At 40.2% G+C, this 12,326-nt stretch overlaps 1 long non-coding RNA gene across 2 annotated transcripts in view; it reads right to left on the reverse strand.

Annotated features, from left to right (window-relative positions):
- LOC124106794 (uncharacterized) overlaps positions 1 to 12,326 on the reverse strand; it is a 105,507-nt gene that overhangs the window by 17,254 nt on the left and 75,927 nt on the right. The window lies entirely within an intron of this gene.

Here is a 12,326-nt window from a genome sequence, read left to right on the forward strand (position 1 = left end):
CTCATCCTCCTTCCCCCACCCCAATCCTTTCTCAGTCCCTAATAGCCCCTCTTCTACTTTCAGATTATCTATTATTGACAGATCTATTTTAGTTTCTATGTGGAAATCATAAAGTATATCACAAGTTATAATCCACTTCAGGTAATATCCACATTATTATCATTCATATTGCTATAGCAATATAATGCATGATTTTACTTTTAGTATTAAAGACTATTTTATTAAAATTTGCTCCATTTTTTCAAAGCTGTACCATGATCATGCATGTGACATCCAAAAAAGTTGGCAAAATAGCTTCTGGAAGTGACAAGCAAGGACAGTGAGGGTATGGCATAGGAGGTTAATATTCCAGGGGCACTAGCTTTCCTATACACCAGTAATGAGAGCGCCGAATCCTAACCACTAGACCACCAGGGAGGCTATATACACCAGTAATGAATGGAATAATTTGAAGTTAAAAGCAGATTGCTATTTATTTATATTGGCAACACGATAAATGAAGTATCTATAAATTTAACCAATAGGCATAAGATCTACATGAGAAACACTACAAAACTCTGATAAAAGATATCAAAGAACTGAAAAAATAGAGAGGTTTTTCATCTTCATGGATAAGAAGACTCCATATTATCAAGATGCTGTTTCTTCCCAATTTGACCTTTAGATAAATCTAAAGAGTTAATGCTATTCCAATCAAAATTTCAGCAATTAGTTTTGTTAATACGAATGAATTTATTCTAAAGCTTGAATGGAGACACATACAAAAGGTCTAAAATAGCCAACTCAGCATTGAATAAGAGGAGAGTCAGGAGACTAATGCTGTTCAGACTGCTATAGAGTCACAGTAATCAAGACAAGGTGATCATGGCAATTTGTCAAATAGGAGGAAAAAAACAGAGCAGAGAGCTCCCAAATAGAGCCACATAAACATATCCAAATGATCTTTGACAAAGGAGCAATACAATGAAGCAAAGATTTTTTTTTTTTTTAAACAAATGGTGCTGGAACAACTGGACATCCACATCCCTCCACCTCTAAAACAAACAAACAACAACAACAATTAAAAAAAAAATAGAATCTAGATAAGTTGTACAATCTTCACATAAATTAACTCAAAGTAGATCAGAGACCTAAGTGTAAAAAGCAAAACTGTAATATCCTAGAAGATAACACAGGAAAAACCAAGATGACCTTGCTTAGGGCAATAATTTTCTATATGCAATAGTGGCATGATTCATGAGAGAAGTAATTAATAAGCTGACCTTCATATGACTGATAGCCTGGAATTCTATAAAACTAAAAGTGTCTTCTTTGCAAAAGGCAAATGTCTCTACAAAAAGACAGAATATACAAATTACTAGCAATATGTAAGTTTAGGAGCAGAGCAATTATAACTTTAGACGTTAAACTCTGAATACACATACTTCTGTCATGGAAGGCGTAACCACACCTAACAATTTCTTCAGTTTACTATTCCATTCAGAGAAGACCTGTTTGAATTTAGTTTTGTGTCCCAAAGGTGTGACCCTGGACTAGCAGTGTTAGCATTATCCAGGAACATTTTAGAAATTTAAATTATAAGACATGCCTTCAGATCTACCAAATCAGAAACTAGGGATTGGGATCAGCTATTAGTGTCTTAAAACCCTCTAGGCAATGCTGGTGCTTGCTAATATTTAAAAACTTCTCTTTCTAGGCTGGGTGGTGTGGCTCATGCCTGCAATCTCAGTGGCTCAGGAATCAAAGCCAGCCTTAGCAATTTAGCAAGGCTATCAGCAATTTAGTGAAATCCTGTCTCAAAATTTTAAAAATTCAATTAAATTAAAAGACCTGGGGGTGAGGCTCAGTGGTCAAGCACCCCTGGGTTCAATCCCTAGTTCAAAAAAAAAAAATTCTGAGGATGTACAGCTGCTGCATTCATTCAACCAAGATGTTATTTGAGTGCCACATGGTGTATACGTTATCCAGGAACTGTCCCAAACTGACCTAAGTAGAAAAAAAGAAGGAGGAGGAGGAGGAGGAGGAGGAGGAGGAGGAGGAGGAGGAGGAGATGATGAGAAAAAGAAAGGAAAAGGAGAAAGATATAATGTATTTGAAGTTTACATCTGGGTAATTAAGACAGAAACCAGTAGACCTCAGCAAGAATAACTGAAGAAAAGGAATCTCAGAGAAACTGTTTTAAACGGATGCTATTTCAGCTTCCTGCAGTGCAAGTGTGACTTTACTGGAGCCAGAATGCTAGAACACAGTCCACTAGTAGTAGAGAGAGGAGGGGTTGGCACTATGACTGACAGTCCCAGTAAGTCCTTACCTAGTGGCAGTTCTAGGGAGATGCATGATATAGCAGGTCAGACATTCCATTTCCACCCTGGGAAGGCAGCCTGACATAGTGGAAGGCAACTGACTTTGACACTGAACGTTTCTGGATTTGAATCTCAACTCTCTGCTGATTAGCATTGATACCTTGGAGAAATTATTGAACCTTCCTGAGAATCAGTTGCAATATAAGCTGGTTGAATGAGGATTAGAGAAAATGTCAATAAAGGGCCTGGCACATAGTAGGTAATAACTATCATTGGGCACAACCACCAATCTTTGAATCATCAAGTATTGTTTTTACTTCCCACAGATTCTGGGAGGGTTCCTTGGATACCACTTATGTATTCCCTGTGTGTTTCCCAAGGGTACCCTAGAGATCAGAACAGGTCTATACCCTTCCTAACATGTTCTAAACTTCCAGAGATTAAATTCAGTTGTAGAGGAATTATCTGAAGGTGGGGGAAAGTAGCCTTTGAAATAAAGTCATTAGGAGCTCTCTGTTGTATTCCAGCAAAGGGAGTGAGTCACCACTTCCCTGCCAGCATGTTTCTCATGCCAACAGAAAAAGCAAGGTTAAGCAACTACCTGCTCTTGCTTTATTCTCCGTGGCCCTAACCTGCTGCCATAGCAGTGACTTGTGAAATGCTGAAAAATGCAATGGTTGAATGACCTAATTCAAGTCTGGTGCTTCAAGCGGGGAACATGTATGGGCCTCTCTGTCTTACACATACACTCAGAGCCCTAGAGCAACCGGCAGCGATTTTGAAACAGGTCCTGGTGGAAATTAATCCAGGGCCCTACACCTACACATTACATAACTTGAGGTTAAAGAAACAAAGCCTTGTGGATGGGTGCGCCTGACATGCCAGCCAGAAAGATATACACAAGATACCTGGAGCCCTACCCCATCCTTACTAAGCAGAAAAGTTCAACCAGAAACAACCTCTTTGTCATGGGTGGCTAGAACAGTCTTTTCTGAGGATGGTCATGTGAGAGGAGGGAAGAAGTGCTTGACATCTGTGAGAATTCAGGCTGTGTGTGTGTTAAGGTCATCTCTACCTTTAGCGTGGTTTCCGTTTCTTGAGCCGAGTGTGATGAGGCAGTAATTCTCAAATCAGAGAAGAAGAAACTGAGGCTTGGGAAAATGGAATAAAATCACAAGCAAATGGCAGTGACCAGCACGAGACTGAGATGAGTGTGGCCCAGAGGTTCACGTTCCATTTCCGCCCCTCCCTGGCTGTAGGGAAGAATCATAGCCTACATTAGTGTGTGGCCCCATCCCAGTGGGGAAGTAAAGTGAAATGAGATTATTCACATCCCACCAGAGTGAATTCCACTTCTGCAAGTGTTTCTGCAGTAGAAAAAGATAGACAGCATCCTAGTAGCCAAAACTTGGAAGGGGCTATGTATTTGATATAGAAAGAAAAATATTCAATCTTCCTGAGCTTGCTTTCATTTTTCCACAGGATTCTCAATAAGAAAGAGAAAAAAGACTCAAAAGACAAAAGCCTTTTCTATCGCCCAGAAACTATAATTTTTTTCCTACTATTTATTTTTCAATCTTGGCATTGTACTGATCATGAAAAGATAGTCTGACCAATGCTTCTGAAACCCACTGCATCACTGTTCAATTAAAGGGTTTTACAAATGGGTAATTCACAGTTTGAAATAATACATTTCTCCCTGCATTGGCACGTGCATTTATTCACTTACACACAGTAAGTATTGACTGATAGATTGTTATATGCCAGGAATTGTACTTGTTGAGGACATTGCAGAGATAATTAAGACCTAGACCTATTCTTAAGGAGCTCTTAGTCTAGCAGTGAAAATAGTAAGACCTGAGAAATGACAGAGAGATATGCAGGAACTCAGCATGTGGGCTCCTCAGAAGCGGGCATCCAAGGATTCCAAGGAGCAGCACCTGTACTAGAGCCAGAGGCAGGGAGGGGCAGCTGCTGAGGCCAAGGCAGGACAGGGCAGCACTTCGAGCAGAGGGATCACCAGGAACAGAGGCAAAGAGTCATGGAACAGTTTCAGCCTTCTGGAGAAAAGCAAGCAATCCAGAAAGTTGGACTGTGAAGCTCAAGGAAGAGATAAGAGAGGAAGTTGGCGAAATTAAAAAGCTAGATCAGGAAAAGTATTAAAGACCTGCATGGCAAGCATGTTGTGGTGAGCATGGATCTTGATTTGGATTCTAAAACTGTATTCACTCTACAAAATGAATTCTTCAATCTATCAGATCCCTGACCTTCAGAGATAATTGAAAACTGGAAAGAATTGAAGAACTTTTTAATTTCCTTCTGACAGAGCATGCTAACTCATATCTTTTGAAACATATCTTTTATGGTGATCCTTCTGTAGGAAAAATCCATAACTTTTACCATAAAATAACCTTGAATAATCTCTTCGTATATGGCTAAAGTTAAATTAGACACTTCCAAAGATCACTGTTCCCTTGCCCATCTATTCATCCGTCCATTTAAACACCTTTGGAGTCTACTTGTGTGCCACAATTTAGCTTCTCCTTTTATCGCCTGTCTCTTCTGACCAGTGCACTGCTTCAGAGCATGTGTCTTTAGAGAATAAGCCGCCATGTAAAAGCCCAAAGACTCTGGATCCACCATGCTATGGAGACCATATGGAGTGATAGCACAGAGACAGAGAAAGATGTCCAGGGAGTCCCAGATGTTTCATCCCCCATTTTCTGAGTGTTCTCAGTCTAAGCACTTGACCAAAATTCTTGGGTCATGACCATAGCACCTGTCACCATCTGACTACTATCTCATAAAAATCCCAAGTCTGGAAAGTCCAGACATAATGCTTCCAAATACTTGACCCTCAGAAACTGGGAGATAATAGATGATGATGATTGTTTAACACACTTAAGTAATTTGAGATGCAGAAATCAGTGATACAGATCATGAATGGTATTTTGAGTGGAAAAACCAAATGATGCTAATACTGCTTCTTACAAGGTCTCCAACTCTGTGTTTTTGTTGTACTTGTTCTTCTTCCCTCCATTTATCCAATCTTGCCTATGCCCGAAGGTTAATTTAGATTCCAACTTCTCAATGAATCATTCTCTGATCATCTCAGACCACAATATCTCTGTAATGGGAAAGACAGTAGAATTGGACATAGCTTTCCTATGTTTGTATATGACTACATAACCATTGGAATGCCATATCTTGTACAATAACAAGAACGTGAAGTTATACTCCATGTATGAAGTATATATGATTTGTCAAAATACATTCTACTGTCATGTATAACTAAAAAAAAAATTCTAGCCTGGCTCCTCTGAATCCTTTTGGATGAGGCCTCAATTTTAGTCTATGAAGATATGAATGAAACACTTATAAGTTTCTAACACCTTAAGGATCTATCATCTGTGCATGACCATTAAAGTGCACATCTGGGGGAAAGAACAAACCAGGAATGTATGCATTTATGTACCTGCCTGAAAAAAAGAATCTTGAGGAACTTGTAAAGGAGACACCTACCAGGGCCTTTCCCAGATCTACTGAATCAGGATCCATCATGGTAGGCACCAAGAACCTTTACTGGCTTGACATCAGTTGGTGAGTTGGTTTGGACCCGCTTTCAGAAACAATTCAGCTGAATCACAAATCTGAGCAAAGGATTGCTCATTGCCCCATAATACTCTCATTGCAATGAATCCTTAAAACTTTGAAGAGTAGAACCCTGTCCTTTTGTTCATTCACTTAATGACAATTTATTGGGCACTTTGTGTTTGCTGGCTATTATACTGGGTACCGGCAACATGGAGATGAGTAAGCACTGGGATTTATCTCCAAGAGATCTCAGGCAGTCGCTGCAGGGCAGAAGAGTGGGCAATGACTCAGGGAGGCCGCTGGAAGTGAGATGAAGCAGCATGCTCAGCTGGTGCTAAAAAATCTCTGAGGCTTTTATAAGCACAGTCACCCCTGCAAACAGGTAGGACCAGGTTGAGAAGGCTGCCTGTCATCTGCTTGCCTTCCTTCTACCCGTTCCTGTTCCTGCATCAACTCTTCCCCCACTTCAAGGCTTTCCTTTGTATTTATCATAAGCCAATTTTACACACACAAAACCATCTTCAGGGAGGGGCTAACAATATATTCTCTGAAGTCTCTACTTTCCAAAGGATCACCTTACCCACAGCAAAGTCAACACTGACAAATGATTTTTCAACCACATACTAAGTATGTATTATAGTCTAGGTTGCTGTGCTAATTTTTCCCCATTCTTTGCTCAGAGTAACTCCTGAAGATAATTGCTAATATTGTACCCTCTTGTCCACCCATCTCCTCTGTTCCTGTTACACTTTCCCCTATCTTACTTGGTATATTTATCTTACTCAGTATCCCCGGGGGCACATGCATCTGCACCTCTCCTGGATCCAACTAATCCAGTCACCCACTGCTAGAGGAAACTTTTTTCAACGTTACTTTTAAACTCAAAGTGTTATTTTCCTTTTGCTACTACAAAAAAAAAATCGCCATAAGCTTAGTGGCTTAAAATAACACAAATTTATGTCCAAAATGGGTCATAACGAGCCAAAGTTGAAATGGCTATAGGGCTGCATCCTTTCTGAGGCCCCGAGGAAGAAGCTAATCCCTTGCCTCCTCCAGCTTCTAGAAGTTATCTGCTTTCCTTGGCTCATAGCCCCTTTTTTACAACATCAAAGCCAGCAGTATAATATTCTCTCTTTGTTTGGACATCCTGTTTCCCTTTTTTAAGGACTCTCTTGATTACACTGGGCCCCCATTGATAATCTCTCCATTTTATGATCCTTCATTTATTCACATAGGCAAAGTCACTTTTGTCCTGTGTTTAAAATTTTTAAAAAAATGTGAGGGAATTAAGATGGAGGCCTCTTTGAGGTGCCATGAACCTGCATATTACTCGAGTGTTTCCTGGGAGATGGGCAACATTGTTGTCTCTAAGTTCTCCTTTCTGCCGTTACCGAGCACATTTCATTCAAGAACCAGAGAAGAGGAAGCCAGTGTCCATACCCAAAATTCCAGATCTTCTACCAGAGTAATACGGAATTTAATAGTAGAGAGAAGTCATTCGTCTACAAATGACTTTCATTAGTCTTATCAATAATGTGGTCCCACTAACTCACTCTGCCCCCAAAGTACAGCTTTACTTAACAACTATGACAGTCCCTCAGATTAAACTTCCTTCCTCCATACAATTTTGTGAGTTTCCTCTTCTCTCATGCTCCATCTTGTGGTATTTATCTTTCTAGACCATGAGGCCCATCCACGTCCTCAACCTTTGTGTCTCTTTGCCTACACTGAACTGGTTGCTTCCTACAACACCCTGTTCACTATAATCATCTGATGCAGGATCCTTGTTGACTTTCATCCCACCTCTTCTAGATCATGTCTCACGTTCCATCCTTTACCTTTTCAACCACTGTTTTGCTTGTTCTTTTCTTTGATGTTCAATGGCAACCACTCTACCCATGGTTGAATTTCCCCTGCCTCTCTGGGTGCATCCACAAAGACAGTTGTGAGAATAAATGACACAATAAATGTGCCATTTTTTTCTCACAACTGTGTAGACAGGTGATGTTACCAGCTCAAGATCACCAACCATAATTCATTCCCCAACTTGACTCCTTGACTTGGCAATAGCTCTCCACTTGGCACCTTTCCCTTCACATTTTAGTGCTCTTATTCCTTTAGCATACCTCAGGGGCCAGATTGTCTCCTTACAAAGCCATGCCTAAAACCGCCAGCTCCAGACACAACCAACACCTCCTGCTGTCAATTCTAAGAGTCACTGTGCTTTTTTTGGAGTATACAAATATTCTCCCTTGAAGTGCATTGTACAAAGTTCCTATTTTCACAGGTTTGTAATCATTTAAAAGCACATTTTAATTTTTTAAATTACTTTCTCTTTTTTATTCTCTAGTAATTTGTGTTGCTTCATAACAGGCTCCAACTGCATATTTCTCAAGTGCAACCAGAAATAAATGATTACAAATCCACAAAGTGTTCTTTAGTGATACCACCAGGACAAGTTGGGAAACTCAAACTACCAGGCTTATGAAAGTCAACATTTTCCTTCAACAGTATACCTTTCTCCAACAAGAGACCCAGAATACCAATTAAAAGAAGAACCTCCAGTCACTTGTAGTGACAAGCTTTCTTTCCCAAGCTTGCAAATTCCTGTTCTCAAAACAAAACAGAGGTTGTACGTGAGGTATATGTATGGGATAAATATATAAATCTTTTCAAAAACAAACTCTTGACATTGGAATTTTATGTTTTGCCAACAAAGTGCAATGGTCGTTACAATCCTTAAATTATTTTCAATCTTCATACCCCTGGTATTCTAACTTTTCTTGGTAGAGCCAAAAGAAGGGTGGAATAAAGTTGGGGTTGGTGGGGGGAGCAGGAGAGTTTAAGAAGGATCTACTTCCAAGTTGAAAGCACAGAAAATGAAACATCCCTTCCAGAAATGAGACTCCATGCAGTTTTTGACAACAGTTCAAAGCTGTCACGCTTCTTTAATTCCTAGATGCGTCAGCAGAGAAAGGTTTCAGTATTCCCACCGAAACCAGAGATACTTCAGATTTATGTGATCCACACCCTTGGAATCAAGGCATTAGCATGTTCTGCTGGAGGCACTGAAAAGCTTAGCATTTCTCTTTCAAAAAGGAAGAGTTTCCTGTAAAACAAATGGAACCATCATAGATGGACCCAGTCCAGGTTATTATAGGTGCTCACGTGGCTTAGGCCCGGCCCAGCTAAAAACGAGTTTCTACTGCTTTTTGAATTCAGTCTTTCCTTCCCTGATGCATTCCTTGCCATTATCTTTGCCAGTTTCCATAGGTGGGCAGATCATGCTGTGTGTTTTTAAGTGCTTTAGGGATTTAGTAGGATGCTCTGCCCTTACCTAATTCCCCCAGTTCAGGGACAGGCATGTGATCCAGCTGTATCAAGTGCCTTGGGAATCCAGAGGTGATGGGTGATTGTCCTGAATGCCAAGTTAATGAGCTCTTGAAGCACTTAACTATTACAACTATGTTAACTGCACACAAATATTTACTAGCCAAGGCTAAAGACCAAGTGGAAACTAAGGTCATCAGCAGAGAAGCAGATACATTTGGTAACATTCACCTTCTATGTATTGTCAAAGCTTGTCTTTTTTTTTTTTTTCCTGGGTCTGCATAAAGTGTGCCTTTTTCAAAATCACTCAGGAGTAAAGGAGAAACAAAATGAATTTCTCTATAGGAATAATACCTCATTGGGGCACATTCCCTTCTGAGTGGCCTTAACACATTTGTTTCATGGGGTCAGTGGCACAGGAACCTAAGGGAGACTTGTTCCCCAGGCTTGCTGTAAGGTGGAGAGAGCTCACTATTGTAGAGGGGAGTTGAGTAGCATTCCTCAGGTTTTAGGGAGAAGAAAATATGTGACCAACCACTAACCTCAAATCATGATCATTTTTAAATTTTTGCTTCTTACAATTGGAACCTTGATCTAGTTATTTAAACTTGGTATAAAACAGGTTTTAAACCACTGCTGTATATATGAATCATTTCTGGTATTTAAAAAATTCTGGAGCCAAAGTTCCTTACCTGAGAATTACACTTTGTTAGATTTGGCACGAGCCTTTGAAATAGATTGATAGATAAATAAACAGATAGATAGATAGATACATAGATATAAATTTGATACAGATTAATAGATGCTTGATGCTTATTTGATCAATGACCAAAATCAAATAAATATCTTATCATTTTTGTAGCATCACATACATCTGGCACAGATATTGGCATATGGTAGCAATTTCATACACACCTGTTAAATTAATGAGTGACTTTATATCCTTCCTACAGCATGTGTGTGTGTGTGTGTGGGGGGCATTATTTTGATGCCACTTTCTTTTCTCATACATCAGCTTTAGGGAACATCAGTATTTTTTTTCGTACTGAGTCATATCTTTGCTTCAGTGAGAACTTGCCATGTTCTCTCCTACAATAGGGATGTTAGACTGATATCCCTCCACTCACCCTTCATGGTTGACCTCTGTTTACCCTTAAATCTCAGTGAGAGACCACTACCCTGAGGATGCCTTCCTTATACTGCAGGACAGCCTTTTCCCTGCAGGGGCAACTCCACTCTGTGTTCTTTCTCACACTTTCAATGAGATGTGACCAATCACGATTTTTTCTCTCAGGACCCCTTTTTCAAGTTTGAAATTCTTTAGTCAGAGATGTGATTCCTTGTTTAATTTGTTTCTTCTTCACCCCTACCACACAGCAATCACCTGTAGACAGGCACGGGAAGGGTGTGTGCATCACCAGAAGTTCATACTGCCTGAGGGAGCACTCCAGAACTCTTTGCATCCAAACTATTTAGATAATGAGTAAAAGGCAGTGAGAGGTCCTTCTATCAATGCAAGAGCTGACAGGCAAAGTAACAAGCAAGTTGAAAGGATTAAATAGCAAATGCACGTTCTTGCAAAAGACTCGGAACCAGAAGAGCTGGGAATTAGAGTAAGGGGGAAGCCAATATTCTTGGTCCCTGTCCCAGGGGAAGAGATGAAACAAGGTGGCATTGCTGTTGCCCAAACAGCACTTATTAGGTTGATTTATGAACCATGCACGAGTAGTGGTGGACAGGTCAGGTTTTAGCAGTCAAGGGGAAATTTCTGTTCTCATCTCATCTGTCCACTTTCACCTTTTAACAAACTAATTGAAGATACCAAACAGGACAAGTAGTTCTGCAGGGCATGCTAAGAGGTGCAAGTTCCAGAGGCAAAAATACCTGGATTGAACTCCCAGTTCTACCTCCAAGTAATGTGAGAACAGGAAAAGATCTTCATCTCTCTTCGCCTTGGGTTTTTTATTGATGAAACGGGGAATGGTAGCAAAATCAAATCCTTGGGATGGTGATGAGATTTAAGTAAACTAATGTAAATTAAATTCTTAGTTCATAGGTTGGCATATGGTAAGCTTTCACTATTTTATTAATACTTAATTCTTACTAGGTGGATGAAGAATTATTGCAGGGGAGACTACCCACAGAGTCAAAGTAGCCATGGGGGTCTATAGCCACCTGCTCTTGCAATCCTGCAGGAAGAACTGCAAACAGTCACACAAAGTAGCGACAGGAGAGACAGGAGTTTATTAGAAATGTGAGAGATGAGGACAACCTACAGTATGGGTACACCAAGGACCACCTCTAGGAGCATGCTGTGGCTCTTACAGAGTCAGGGTTTTTAAGAGTTTGGGTTCTTTTGTTCTTGCCTTAGTTTCCCATTCCCCCCTAAAGTGGTGCATTGCCATCTGTATAGCCCTCAGTAAATTTCCTTTGGAGGGTTGTGATGACCTGGTCACAAAGGATGGGTATGACCTGGTCTTGAAGCAGTAGTTCCCTGAAGGGGTTATTATTACTCTGACCAGGGGAGTTTGGCATACCAATTCCCACTTTCCAGATGTTTGTCTGTTTGCATAAAGTTCTCTGTGATTCCAAGTCCTGTGACCTGTGACTCTGATGGATCTGACCAAGTCTTCCCTATAAGTTTCCACCCTTCATGCCCTTCTATCACCTACTTTTGCATGACAGACTAGCTACTTAACGGGAGTGGGGGAGATAGCATGTATTGGACATTTACTACATGCCCAAACTTTCAAATCAAATAAGATTAATCCTCATTTATTCCTCACAAAAATCCCAAGAGCTGATTAAAACTCAGCTGCAAGGTGACCAAAGACTTAGGCAATTTTCATAAAGATGACTGCTGGTATCCAGCTTTTCTACTCTGAGAATCCTGGTTCTTTAAGGGGAAGAAATAGATTACATCTTGCCGAGACTAGTTATGAGAGAACTTACAGTTAAAGGAAATTCCTTGCAGTCCATTAAAACAACATTTGTATCCACGGTAGTAGCTCTTTCTACTTGAAAGGCAATGGCAGTCATTCTGATTTTTCCATGTACAACCTCAAAGTATATTGACATTAAATCATTCTTATAGAGAAG

The sequence above is a fragment of the Marmota monax genome, unplaced genomic scaffold, assembly GCF_021218885.2.
Source record: "Marmota monax isolate L192 unplaced genomic scaffold, Marmota_monax_Labrador192_F-V1.1 WCK01_AAM20220418_F8-fsc00003, whole genome shotgun sequence".
In the NCBI taxonomy this organism is placed as follows: Eukaryota; Metazoa; Chordata; class Mammalia; order Rodentia; family Sciuridae; genus Marmota; species Marmota monax.